The sequence below is a fragment of the Xiphias gladius genome, chromosome 21, assembly GCF_016859285.1.
Source record: "Xiphias gladius isolate SHS-SW01 ecotype Sanya breed wild chromosome 21, ASM1685928v1, whole genome shotgun sequence".
NCBI lineage: Eukaryota > Metazoa > Chordata > Actinopteri > Istiophoriformes > Xiphiidae > Xiphias > Xiphias gladius.
In genome coordinates this window covers 21,896,641-21,911,769 of record NC_053420.1, presented here as the reverse complement: position 1 = coordinate 21,911,769, position 15,129 = coordinate 21,896,641, and the positions used below count along the sequence as shown (strand labels likewise).

Here is a 15,129-nt window from a genome sequence, read left to right as displayed (position 1 = left end):
AAAATCTTTTGACAGAGATGTCTTATTAGCAATTAACTGATGGTATGAAGGGTCCATATCGCACACAAAATTGCCCCCTCCCCCATTCAGATGCAATCACAGACAGCACACTGAAAACCTGCCTCTCCCCTGCTGTTACCAGTGTGATTGAAGCCATGTTCAAACTGCATCAAAAGATGTGGCCTCGTCATTCTTAAAATGAACCACTGCATTGGTACAGCGAGGTTCTGTTGTAGCTTCTGCGAAAAAGTTTCATCTGGCTCAACCTTTAATGCAACACAAAGAAACATTATCTGGAAATGTATTGTATAGGGAAATCAAATGCATTCATTCGCACATGCAAGTTAGAATACCTCATAACATGGATGGCTCAGTTCTACAGTTAAATTGTCAAGACAAAGCATAAAATGACAGTTGCTTTGATAGTATTGTAAATCACTGTGGACTGTTTTGGTATCTGATAAACCTTCAAACTTTGTTGTAATTCTCAAACTGGACTTCCTGGAAAAATGTCATCTTTTCCCCAGTACCTGTGGCAACATGCCTGCACCAGCGTAGTTAGTTGTTTTGGGTTATTTTTCTCTTTATATAGTGCTATTTTCAGGCTGAAAATAGCACAGTACTCCATTGGCAATACAGTGATGGGGGGCAGGGTTTGCCAGGCGCATGCTGCTACTTGACAGGCCAATCATGTTCCTGCAATACTGGGACATTAGTTCTCCTGTAAATGCTGATTATGCAAAACAGGACGCAACTCTCCCAGAGACCCCACGTTTCAATTTCACCTTGACTATCAAAGTGTCTGTGCAAAGGCTGTTTTATGACCACACCGAATTGGAAAAGATGAGAGACACTACAGAGAGATGAGGATAGCGGAAAATGAAAAGGAGGAAAGAGAGAGGAGAGGCAAAAAGGAATGTCTCAGTTTCCACCAACTGCTGCCCATCTGGTAAGCCACTCAGGAGCAAGGTTATCTGTTTATCAATCACCAAGCACAACAGGTCAGGGAATTTGGTCAGTTTACCAAGCTCTGAGGGATGAATGTGCATGTGTTTCAAACCAGTTTCTTATTTGTTATATATAGCTATCTTTGAGAAAGGCAGGTATGTGTGAGAGTGTGAGTAAACACTCCAAGAAAAAAAAAAGCACTTTTACAAGTACTGAAAGAATTAAACACCACGGTAAGAGGAGTCATTGAATTGCTCATCAGTTTTAGTCACTGCTGCAAACAGGAGAGAGGAGAAATAGTACCAGAAATGTTCAAAGAATAGCAAACCATAGCTCAGCTGTGACAAAACTACCCAGGTTCACGGAGAGGCGGTGTCAGCCAGTTTCAAGAAATGAAAGGCTGGGAGAAGACAATGTATAGGAGAGAGAAAAAACAAGAAGAGAAAGAAGAAAAGAACAAGAAAAAGTGAGAGAAAGAAACAGACAGGGAAGCAGACACTTCATGGACAGAAAGACCTATAGAGAGAAGAGCAGAGGGGTGAGTGAGAAGCAGCGGGAGCCAAACAAAAGGCAGCACTTCTTCTCAATTTTAATCAGGGCTCTACTTGTGCTTGACTCAAACACCAGGGGAGCCCCATGGATCGAGGCACCTTAGCACGGTAACTGCAGACAGAAGGGCCTGAGCTGCAGTTATCAGATATACCCCACTCTCTACTCTGTGAGATTAAAGCGACTTGATGCGGATGGCGGCCTCTTCGACATAAGCGGCCGCAATAAAGTGATGAGCCAGCCTATAAAAAAAAGTAATTTCTTGCTCAATGGTAGAGTTGCGCTGCGCAACGAGAGCAGATGTCAATTTAAAGCGTGGCGACGCGTAGGGAGGCCGGCTGCCTCATTTTCCTTTGTCATTTTCAAGTGAGGGAAAGACACAATGAGGCAGAGTGAGTGAGCAAGAAAATGAAAGATCCTGATAAAGAATGAGAGAGAACCTGAAAAAAAAAAAAAAAAACGCCGATATAGTAATTCCTCTTCATTTAAGCCAGCCACAGCTTGCTGTACGAGAGTGTGATTCGCACAACAAATTGCATTTGGGGGTCTCCAGCTGCTAGTTGTCTATCCTGTTAATAATACTATGACATCATGGTACACTTTAACAAACACATTTGTAAAAAGACAGCGTGGAGTTATAATCCATAATATAAACTTCAAGACTTACAGGAGAAGAATCAGGATAGATAAAAGAATCACACTAATAATGTCTTCTCAAATGGGCCCCCAACTTCTTCCTCCTCAATCCCTCCATTTCCATCCCCTGTCATGGGAGACATGTCCAACTGTTGAGGATATAGTCAATCACTCATCTTCTTATACACGTTAACCTTTTTTTCTCAAATTTCTCCATATTTCTCTCTCCCTCCTTATACCTCTAAACCCTCTTCAATTTCAATTTCCTGCAGAGCTAAAGTGAAATTGTTGGAAGAACACTGGAACAAGGTTACGGGCCATATCTGGCAACATCAAGGAAAAACATGCCAATCATTTTGGGCTGGAGCGTGTCTGTGGCTTTGGGAATGGGCAGCCACCATATCAGGGGAACCAAGGCTGTTATCACATGAGGGAAAAGCATTAGAGAGGACAGGCTGGAAAGGGCCAAGTTGATTGGATTCGATATCGGGATGCCCTATCAATTGACAAGACTGTACTGCATCCCTATGGGCATTGGGAATGGAATGAGAGATTTAAGGGATGGAGAAGACATAACAGAGAGAAAGAAATAGCTTAGAAAGGAAGGGTTCTTCCACAGCTTTACTTCATTTTGTTTATTTGGTTTGACAGTGGTGAGAAGAGATGGGGTGGTGGTGTGTTTTCATGTATGCTGTGAAGAAATTTCAGAGGCTGGTGAAGTGGTGAGCTGTTGGTGAATCTTGTGAGCTGAGCTGGATCAACTCTCCCTCTCTCGCCCTTTTCTCCAAAGCAGCTAAACCTGTCCCCTCAGATAATAAGAGCCTAGAGCTGTGCTGATTTATTGCTGGTGGCATATCAATTACAGCACTCACCACTGGAGGGGAGAAAGTGGAGGAGAAGGTGGCGAGAGGGGGACGATGATGAGGAAGGAAGAAGAGCAGCATCCAAGAAAAAATATCTGTCCCCTGCATTGCATCACAACATTTGGGTCACATCTGGGACAAGAAGAATAGGAGAGAGGTGTGGAAGTGAGGACTTGAGAAAGAAGGAAAATATAGTAAGGAAGATAAGGAAAATGTGTGTGAGGGAATGAGGGAAAGGCTCTGAAAATTAATGCAAATTCTCATGACACACACTCTCTCATATATGCACAAAGTCAATTATTGTAACCCAACCATAGCATAATCACGGAGGTGACTGAAAGCAATATGGTTTAAAAGACACACACTGTGCACACTCCAACCCACACACACCCACTACACTCTCTCTCCTCTGAAACGGTATCTATATATGCACACAAACACGTTAAAACATGCACCAAACACAAAGAATTATCCAATACATTATGCGCATGCAAATCAAACACATACAAAAAATAAATGGGTCTATCTTAATCTGCCCTCCACCTCTTCACTCAGCAGCAAACACACTCCAAAGATTGGAAATTTGCCCGGGGGAGGAAAGAGAGATGGGTGAGGGGCGAGTGAGGGATTGCAAAGCACGAAGAGCCGGCAGGAAGCGGGTGGTGGGGTGGTGGTGGTAGAGGGGGTTGGATGGTTAGAGAGGAGGTAAGATAGAAGGGGGAGCCAAGACCTGAAGCCATAATCCTCTCCCAGGGTCTGCCTAATCTCACCGCCACAATCTGCATATGGGAAGGATGGATTACCATCCCCCGACACACTGACGGAAGGATGAATTGGCGGAGGGATGGGTGCCAATCCCTGGACAGACAACAAGCTCACAGACAGATGTAAACAAATCAAGTTTTATACGGCTCAAGAAAGTTTAGCTGAAGTTCTTACAGAATAAAGAATGTGGGTTGCTCTCTAAAACTGTTTCAAGTGCTTTAAACAAATACACAGTCAAGCCTGTGCTCACACACACACACACACACACACACACACACACACACACACACACACACACACACACACACACACACACACACACACACACACACACACACACAAATAGACATGGGGACGGCTGGTCATTTGCAGCCTGCTTAGCCCACCAGTCTGACATATGTCCCAGTCAGAGGCTGTCTCAGGGGCTGAGGGGATGGGGGGGGGGTCGGCTCATCAATCTAAACCACATTTAGGCTAAAACACCCCTCTTAACACACCACAAAATCAAAGCTCAACACTGCAACAAAGCAGTCACTCTGTCTGCTGAGGATTATCAGAGAATGTCAACATTATTACAATAACTCAATGTAATATTATCAAAAAATATTCACGCCCATCTGTCACTGTCCATGGCAATTTCTTCATAAAGATGCTTCTTTTTCTGCAACAGCTGAATGACCGCAGTCAGTAATAACTGAATATTGATTGATTTCTAGAATGTCCTTGGGGGCAGTATAACCAGAATACGTCATTTTAAGATCTGATATACATTTTGTGTCCTTGCTTTGTATCATTAATTTATCAGCAAGAAAAAAGGCGGAAAAAAAGACATTTAGTGATGAAGAAAGAATATCCAAAATATGAGCTAGGACTTTTAGAGTGCCAAAAACAACTTTCCCCATATCATATTTAAGGCATCAAGCAAGCCAAGACAAATTTCAGAGGAGGTAAGACCAATTTTCAAGAGGTTGGACAATGAAGCAGTATTGTATATTGTGGTATCTTGTATCATTTCCTTCCTGCCTTGGCTGGGGGATCAAGCTGACTGGCAAGTCTTGGGGCGCATAAAAAGCCCTTATGAGTTCTGTTTTAGTGCCAACGTAAATCAGTTTAGTGGAGGACAAGCGCCGCTGCCCTTTCTCTCTCTCTGTGGCAGGTGGCCTGCCAAAACAAATGCCTTGTTCCAGAGTGCAAAAGTAGAGTTTGTGTGTGTGTGTGTGTGTGTGTGTGTGTGTGTGTGTGTGTGTGTGTGTGTGTGTGTGTGTGTGTGTGTGTGTGTGTGTTTGTGTGTTTGTGAGAGTGTGTGTGTGTGTGAGTGTTTGTGTGTTTGTGAGAGTATGTGTGTGTGTGAGTGTGAGTGTGTTTCTGTTGGGAAGTCAGGCACTGGAACAAATTGAGCCCCCTGTCTTTAAAGCACCTTGCTGGGCTGACGTTCGAGCTATCAGCCCTGCTGGAGTGATAAAACCTGATCTAGACCAGTCTAGTGGCTACCCTTGACAAGAGGCAGTTGAGAAAATGCTACAGAGTAGAAACACTGGCCTCAAACATTGTCCTCTGATTGTTCTATATCAATTCTGCCTAAGTATCATAGCCAAGAATAAATTCTTTACAGCAGTTGCTTTACAAGCTGCTCAGTTCAGTTACATGGAATAATGGAATCTGAAGATTGTAAAAAAAATTTTGAGATAGTATCCTGGGCCACAGGATCATAAAACACATAATATTAAACAATCATTAAAAACTTCAAAAACAGACTTAAAGACTTTACACCACAGGCTTTTTTTAGCCTGTTCATTAATCTGTCATACTCTGACTGACGTCATCTATTTTGTCTGCCCTCTATTTGTTTCCCAGGCCTGAATCAGTAGCCTGCACAAGGACGAGGGTAGAAACCACCAGACAATCTACTCACATTCAAGTACTGGAGTGGTACTAAGTACAAGGACAACTGCTTCTCTTAAATCCAATGTGTCGTGTGATAACAAATGTGTCGCTATCTCTGTGTGTGTGTGTGTGTGTGTGTGTGTGTGTGTGTGTGTGTGTGTGTGTGTGTGTGTGTGAGATAGAGAGACAGCTGTCACTCCGAGACAGTAGACAGACTGTGGGCAATACATCACACAGATTCATCCACTCCTGGTTCAATACAACAATCAACACGCACGCAAGCACGCGCACACACGCACACACGTTTTCAGAGGTAAATGGGATTATACCCCAACAGACACTACTCAAGACACACAGTGGTAGACGAGTTTCTGTGGTAATGAGCGCGTGTGTGTGGTGGTCGGTCATCTAAATATGTGCATATGTGCCTGTCCTTTGAGGCTGAAGTGCCCTGTTGAATGTGAAGGGGGGGCAACTACTCCGTGTGTGTGTGTGTGTGTGTGTGTGTGTGTGTGTGTGTCTCATTTTGCATTTCACACACACACACACACACACACACACACACACACACACACACACACACACACACACACACACACACACCTGTACTTAAACACTTCATGTATATACCACTTACAATCTTAAACTAAGTCTGCTTGGGGAATGTGCGGCAGACAAACCTCAATGTGGAATTCATTACCTCATCAAACAAATACATACCATGTATATTCTTGTGTGTAAGGTAATCTATGTTACAGGTGTGTGTGCACCCTATTTTATCCCTCAAATCTAATTTCTCCTTATAAAGCTAGCATTACGCTAGAATTCTGTATCAAGCAGCAATTATGTTTGAACACTTCCTGAGCAGCTTGAGTTTGTTGGATTATAAACACCACCTCAGTGTTCTGAACGGTTTATGAACATTGTGTCAGATATGACTGGTGAAAAACAGGGTTGAGCACCCCAGGGTGTCTCCCAAGCACACAGACCTTGTCATTACAATAACACATGAAGAGCAGGACTGTATTTGTCTCCATCTTTCTATCTACCCCACTCCTCTCCATCAAATCCTCTCACTCTCACTCCAATTCTTTCTCTCAGTTTTGCCAAAAGCTCACATCGCACTATGTATCTCCTCTGTCATGTTCTCCACCTTCTATGACTCAGAGCAGTGCCTGAATCCAAATAAAATACAAATTGCTCAAGCACTAAATTTATGTGGATCACAACAAACTAAACTAGAGCATGGGAACACATTTTCTCCTCCCTATCCTTCTCTCAGGGGTGAAATTCTTGGAAAAACAAAGGTCCTCATTCCAGCTGCTAAGACAGAGTGAAACAGTGTTGAAAGAGGCATCAAATAAAACCTGCCCACATTTCAGAAAGGAGCAAATAGACACACAAAAACCCAATGATGCAGGCACCGACAGATTAGTGGTTTACTCTTAATCTCTCGACTGTGTTTGTGCGGCTGCGTTTTTCTTTCCATGACAAATCCTGTGTCTGTCTGTGTGTCTGTCTGTTTGTCTGTCTGTGTATCTGTCTGTGTGTGTCTTGTGTGTGTGTGTGTGTGTGTGTGTTTGTGTGTCTGTGTGTCTATGTGTGTGTGCATGTGTATCAGTGTGTGAAGGTGGGAGAGGTAGGCGATATGTAGGCCAAGGCCAGAATGTGCTTGGTATGAGTCGCAAAGTCACGCAGTAATAGTGAAGCCAGTTCAACGTTTCACCATCGGCTCACCAAGGCAAAAACACAGAGCTTGTACTATTGTCTCTAGCATTAAGTTAATGCCTTATCTGTTTGAGATGGCTTTAAGGGAACAACAGTTAGGCTGAAGGGATCAGAGGAGGTGATGACATGCAACAGCAGGTTGTTAACTGTTTTGCTATGCAGGATTAAATTTTGAACTTTATTAGATTAATGTTGAATTTAACTAACAAATATTAAATTTTTAAATTAGCTCCCAAACTATAAAAATTAGGCCATTTGCACATTTAAGAACTACACCTGGATTTTTGCATTTTTTAGCCATTTAACAAAATTCATGTGTTTTTAATACATTTTCTTTATACAATCACTGATAACGTCTCCAATATCTTAGACTTAAACCAAGACAACGTAACTTTTGAAAAAAAGGAATAACAAAATCTTCCTCATACAAATGAAAAGTTACAGTCACAGCCATAAAACATACCCCTGATCAGTTGAATACACATTTAGGGGTTTTGCCACTGAAGCTTAACTTGGTCTGGTATGACCAGTAGCTTCTTGGGTTAATGCTAGCAAACTTTAGATGGATATTGCTGAATAATGGACATAAATCAGTCCGTTCACTGGCTTTGTGATTCTCATCTAGTTGTGCTCCCTGCTACTAAATTTTAGCATTAATCATTATCCTTCTATTCAGCTTTTACATAGGCTATCTTTAAAGGTTTATTTCAATACAATGCATGATGCTACCAAATAATTATCTTTTTATAGCATCCACATTTGCTTACCCTACTGTTATGTGGGACAGTTTTATGTTGACAAACCTCAAGTATGCAATGCTATTTAGCAACCACAGAGTCTCAAAGTTCTGATGTCCAAGCTTTCCACAAGTACCTGAAAACAGCTACTGTGCTAGCAAACAATAAGAACATAAGTCAAAATAATAAAGATAGATAACAGCTCACTGTGATGGCTTACGTATACTAAGCAAGCTAAATACATGATTATTGGCAAAGATCTCTGTTACTGAGATTTGAGAGAACTTCACCCAGAGTAGGGACAGAGCCAGGCCTGGGAGTAATTCTCATAGGAACGTTCCTAATGACTGACGACCTGTGTAATTTGACCTAGAGCTGCTCAAAAATCAGCACAGGTCCTTTAACACTTCACCTCTCTACTTGCAATGTGAAGGTTAGGGATGAGGTGCAAGTTTCTGTTCAACAGATTCAACCGTGAAAATACAAAAATCGCAAAACAAAACTGCACCTGCATAGATATTTCAGGAAACTACTCAATGGAGTGTGAATGGTGCCGGGCATTGTTATTGCTAATCACAAGCCCTGCATGCATCTACATGCCACCCTATGACTTGAATCAACACTGAGCAATGCCAGTCACAATGAAGGTCAACTTCAGAAAACATTGTGGTTTTCCAACAGTCATTCGCACCACCAATCAAGTTGTGGTTTGAGATTTCCAAGCTGGTTTTACAGGTGTTGATGTCATGAAACCGCAGGTGAGGACAGGTTCTGTCAGTTGACGGAGTGAGGTGGGACTCAAATATGCTAAATTAAAGACAAAACTGAAGAACATCAACTGACAAAATATTTCACTTCTTTACATGCTTGATACAACTTCAAAAAACTAACTTCAAAGTATAATTAAATGTTAGCAAAATAAGGTATGGTTATTTACTACAATCATCCATGAATAAAAACTGTGATCTGAGCTCTTTCTGGTGCATTCCTCCATAGCACTGCTTATATTCTGCCTGCTGAGTTCACTATAGTGGAATGCAGTCTGCTCTGCCTGAAACAGCTTATTTCCAAATGCTGCCGCCCTCAGCTGCAACTCCTTCCTTCTACTTTTTCTTCCTCACACCCTCAATTTATGCGCTTGATTGACCCCTGACATCAAGAGTGCTGGAGTGGGCCTGTGTCGCACTGCTTTGTAAAAACTTGTCATTGAGTGTTGATTGTTGTAAAACGAGCATTCCATTATAAATCCTCTCTAAGGATTTGAGGACAGCGCTGGTGGTGGTGGTACTGGTTGGAAGAGGAGTCGCTTCAAGGAGAAAGGCATTAAAAAGAATCACTGTCTCCTTTTGTTTTAATGGCGCCATAAATGCAGCCTCCCCTTTTCTGACTTAATGTTTCAAGAGTAAGCTTACAGTATGTGGACCGCCAGCACTGTCTGTACTAGATGAATGGTCAGTTTTTCTTGGGACTGCACAAGTAGTTGGACAAAACGCCTGGTATGATATATCAACTACAACCCAACAGCAAGAGAATCAGCTAATGAGCAAATATTTCAAAACTGCTTATATCAACTCCAAACTGACATCACTCTCAAACTCAACTTTCAATCTTGGAGAACCACAGAGGTGATAACTTGAAGATGAACCTGAAAAACAAAAAGAAAGTCCAAAGAACAGTCTGTTGTTTGCCTTGTCATATCTGTGGTATCGCTGTTTTTTTGTGTGGACAGGATGAATGTGGATCTAATCTTTAGAAAAAAAGTTATCACATCCAGAATCTTTTTTTGGATTTCCCTATTGAGATTACATCATGAAAGGGACCAATATACTGTAAGACCTGAGCACTTCAGAGACTTGACACAAGCCTCAACCTTACTCTAGCTCATATCTTCTCAGCTGTGAACTCTTCTGGTACTGTCTTCAGTTAATATTTTTATTGAAACAGACAGACAACTGACCATCTGCCATCCTTTCCTCCACCCGGTCAGAATCATTACATCATCCATTTTATACAAATAGACGTCCTGCAAGAAAAAAGGACTCATATGCACACTGACACACTCGGACAAATGACTACATACAGTGTATCTGGGCTGGTTCACTACTGACTCAGACAGCATCCTTATCCATCTTTGTCCATTAAGGCCCACACTGTTTCCGGATGTGTGCTGTTGAGGAGTATTATTAACCATATCATTGGCTATGACCGCATGGCTTTATTCTGTGCTCTAAATGCTTTAAGACAGGCGTGTGGCTTGTGTCACATGGGGTTTAGCCGATTTATGCCCTCAGATGGGTCACAAGACATCAGGGTTAATGCAGATGTCTGGGCTTGGGGGAATGTGGGTTCAATTCCTTAACAGGGAAACCGTCGAAAAACAATGTGATAATCCATATAAGATGCCGTGGATACTAAAAAGGGTATAGACAGCAGGTCTCCTCCACAGTAGGTTTACTATTCTGTATATTTCAGTTCAAAGAAAATAGGCATTATAAGCTTTTGTTCTGCATGAAAATAAAGAGGCACTGGCCAACATAAGCCACCCAAACACACACTGACCCACATGGTCTAACTCATCACAATACACAGGAAGATCTGCAACAGCATCAACACTAAACAAAGACACTGTCATGTCCAGGAACTCAGCGGGAAAGGGCCATTCATTTCACACACGCACTGTTACATCTGAGTCATGTGAGGCCAATGCCAATTATCTCTTCAGTTGTGCTGTTGTGGAGTTTAAACAAAGGGAAGCTCCTCTATCCCAGCCGTTTTTAACTCAGGAGCCTGGTTTTAAGCTGGTGAATATTCAAGCCAGCAGACTGTGTGTGTGTGTGTGTGTGTGTGTGTGTGAGTGTGTGTGTGTGTGAGAGTGTGTGTGTGAGAGTGTGTGTGTGTGTGAGTGTGTGTGTGAGAGTGTGTGTGTGTGTGTGAGTGTGTGTGTGTGTGTGTGTGTGCGCGCGTGTGAGTGTGTGCGTGTGTGTGCGTGTGTGAGAGAGAGAATGTGTGTTCACACCCATGCATGGTGTTCAGGGAGAAAAGAATAGGGACTCGTGAGCTCAGACGATTTCCTGTCTTGTTCCTGATTGTCTGTATTCCTCATGAAGCGCAATACATGGCACTGCATGCATCAGTGCTTGACTATAGAGACGGCGACAGAGACAAAGACAAAGGCTGGTGTTCGTACATGTGAGTTTGGTGACTAATACCTTATCCTCAAACAGTTAATCGTAACTACGAAAGCTTTGACACTTGTAAGGTTTAAGTTTGTCCACTGTTCTCGGTTTAACTAGAGAAAAGATTACTTTTATGTGTATTTCTTGATGTCTATGGACTAGAATCTTCTCAGGAAAGAGGAAAAAAAAGTCAGAATGAGACAATAGGTTAAACAAGAGAATGAAAAAATATAACTGAGAAGGGAGATCGAGTGAGAGAGGATGCAATAATCAGGCGGGAGATGAGGAGACATGACAGAAAAAATGGTGGAGGTAAAAAGGCGAGGTGATGGAAATACAGGGAAAATAGGGAGAGATAGAAGGGTGAGATGAGAGGAATTGATGATACTTTTTCAGATAGCTGGCAAAGCGGAACGAGAAGGAATGGAGCAAGATGAGAGGAGGGCAGTCTGTGCATGTTTAGCTAAAAGGGGACCGACCCTTTTTTTCCTCAGCTAGTGGGCAACTGAGTGCCTGTCACATAACTACAGCCAACCCCACTTCAATTTAGCCAAAGTACTTCAAAACAATACTATTAATGGCACTGCAATACAACTTTCACAGGGATTTGACATTTTTTTAGAGTTTTAATGAAGTGCTTCAGTAGTCGCGCATTTATCAGAACATGGGCTTAAAGTAAGAGTAGCTGGGAATCACTTTGTAATGGCTGAAACCTGTTTGGTACTCTCTACTGTGACTGATAAAGGAACAGATTGTCTGTCTCAGATTCATCTTTTACCATTATTATTTCCATATAGCAGTAAATTAAGGTCACCCAGTCTGGCTTCAGATATTTCACTCCTTTATGTCTGTATTACCACACATCACACCCTGCAGGCTCAAGAATTTTTTTTCCAACAATGTGAGCAGCATTTTCAGAAAGAAAACGTATTTTTATTGTGAAAATTTAACCAGTGAAGCATAGGTGCGAATTTTCAAACAACTCTTATCTTCTTTTCTTTCTTTTTTTTCAACTGTTTTGTCTTGTGCTAAGGAGTAATTCTTCGAGCAAAAATGCCAAAACTGCTCAGTTTCATCAAATCTTCACATTTGAGAAGATTTTTCTTTGTCTTATATGATAATAAATGAAATAATATTGGGTTTTGGACTTTTGGTTGGACAAAAAAAGGCTTTGGGGAAACTGTGGTGGATATTTACAAATACCTATTTTCTGATTTTAGGGTCCAACAACTAATCAATAAAATCATCAATAAAAAAGGAATCTTAGTTACAGCCCTAACATCTGCACCCACCTTTCTAGCCTGAAATAAAACTATTTTGATGAGAATATATAATATTTCAAAATGTATTTATTGTGTCTGTGAAGATTTTCAGTCATCCAGGTCATGCTATTCTGTAAGTGCTATACCAAGGCAACTGGCCTTGCTTGAAGTTCTTCAAGAACTCGAACAAAAACTTCAAGCAAGCCCAGTTGTCTTCATATAGCACTTACAGGACAAATTTAATGTATGCACCATTTTACCAAACTAGCACTTGTTATGAGAATGTGGGGAGAAGCATGTTTTCCTATATAATCTTTATAGCAGATTTTTGATGATGAACAAACTGGAAGTTGCAATCTAACATCTTTTCTATCAAAGTACTTCCCCCCAAGCCAGAAACTCTTGGAACTAAAGTCTAAATAGAATTCAAGTCTTCAGTCCAACACGTCCATTATATGATCAGAAAGTTGGAAACGTTTGAGAGGCGCCTGGCTGTTCTTGGAACCCTCCCAAAAGGAAGGGCTGGGCCTACTGGTCGGTCCAGAAGGACAAGTAACATCACCCATTGTGAGCCAGTCATAGGGCAGACAAGGAGGAGGGAGAGGGGAGGTTCAGCAGAAGACAAAACACACAGCCACCTAGAGCACACGTTCATTAGGTCAAATTACGAAGACTGTCTTTCAACTTGGCAGACAGCACAATTAATAAAGCTGCGCTAGCGTAAGCAGTGCGTTTGTGTATTCTGTGGGTGTCCAACGTTCTTTGTCACCGTCTAAATTTACATTAGACGTTCCTGCGTCTAAATGTACCAAGTCACAGAGGGAGGGAAAGAACTGTACATGAAAAAAAGGAGAAATAGGCGGATGAAAAACAAAGCCAAAACTGTGTCCAAAGAGCTTGTCAGTATCATTACAGCAACAGAACCCGGGATGAGGTAGAGCTTTGGGGAGGAGGAGGAGGAGAGCGTGGGGGAGTATAAGAACAGGCAAGGAGAGAAAGAAAAACACGGAGGGAGACGTGCTGGAAAGACAGAAATGTGAGCACAGAGGAAGAGAGATAAGGAGAGACTGGTGTGAGCGGGGGAAGATGAGAGGAAGAGTGGTGAGTGAGAGGAATGCTAGAGACAAAGAGGGGAGGAGAGGGAAGAAGACGGCCGAGAAGAGGGACTAAATATATCAGTGTCTTGCTCAACACAACACTGAGCTAGATATCAACAATCTCACGCAGAACTATGACTTATAGGACAACTGCAACACTGGATTTTACAGGTCTGAAGCTGAACACATGCACTTCTTGTTGTACGCTTCCCAACTTTCTAACAACTGAATTCACAAAGAAGACAAAATTCTCTGTACAAAGCCAGACACAGAGTGTACCCTGTAGAGAAGATGAATAAAAGTGGCAATTTTAGTCTAAGGTCAAAACTTTCCTGTGCATGACAGACACAACTTGATTAGGGGACGTAATCATTGTGAGATAAGAAATTCTCTGCTCCCTGTGGCTTTAAAGGTGTTTAAATGTTATTTGCCCCAGTCTGATTAAGTCTCCCCTCTGTTTCTATCGTATTTCAGCCTGCTGAACAAGCACCTCGCTCCCTCCACCTCTCTAATCCCTCCTCTTAATTCTCATCCAGTCACCTCGCTGTAGTGTACAAATATATAAGACCAATACCGGCCAGGCAAATGAGCTGCCATGTTTTATGGTCCCCCATGGACCTACTGCCACTCTTAACTCCCCAATCCCTCGCTTTTTTCAGCCAGTCAACGCCCCTTTCAAAGCAGACTGAAAATATGGCTGAGGTGTTGTACGAGCCTCAATATCATGCATTGTTTGGGTATTCATCCAAGCTAAGTCTCTCAGCCTCAAAGTGAAATAGATGGCAGCTGTAATTATGCAAGAAATGTTGGGATATAAGGCCTGCATTCAAGTATAGGTGCAAAACAGGATGGAACACAGACATGGGAACTTTTAATTTCAACAAATCATGGTCGTAAACGGGCACAGTAGCAATATGGAAGTGTTTGATTTTGTGCCTGCTATGGTTGAAAACAAAGTCAGCATGTTAATGTCAATACAGAAAGTGCAGAAAAATAATCAATATCGATATTTACAACTGTGGTCCCAATATCAAGTAAAGTAAAAGCAATATTTGTGCAGGTACTCTTGATTTTGCCAGCCTTGTTATCAATGCATTCTCCTCAGCAAAGCAACAGAGATCAAGCTTTGCCTTCAGTCCAATTTCTGGAAGGACTTTATACAAGCAACCTTTTGTTCTCTACATTTTTCACACAGCCAATCAATTCTACAAAGCTCTGGAATTAAACCACAACCTAATATGTCTTTGGTACAAGTGGGCCTTGACCTATTATTTGACAAACGCTGTTTGATAATGGGATTCAGCACTAAGCCTGTCTCCATCACCACACTGCAATCCACTTTCCTCTGCAGGTCAGCTGACCCTTTCCTTGATGTGCTGAAGGATGGCCTGTATGATCAGTTCTGGCTTGTTAAAACTCGTGATTTCACAAGGGGGAAAGGTTAAGACTCGCACAACGACAAGAACCTGTCACCAGAGTCGTGC

General features: G+C 42.0%; 1 protein-coding gene across 7 annotated transcripts in view; it reads right to left on the bottom strand.

Moving 5' to 3' along the window:
* The window catches only part of LOC120807322 (plexin-A1-like), a 181,364-nt gene that overhangs the window by 145,382 nt on the left and 20,853 nt on the right, over positions 1 to 15,129 (bottom strand). The window lies entirely within an intron of this gene.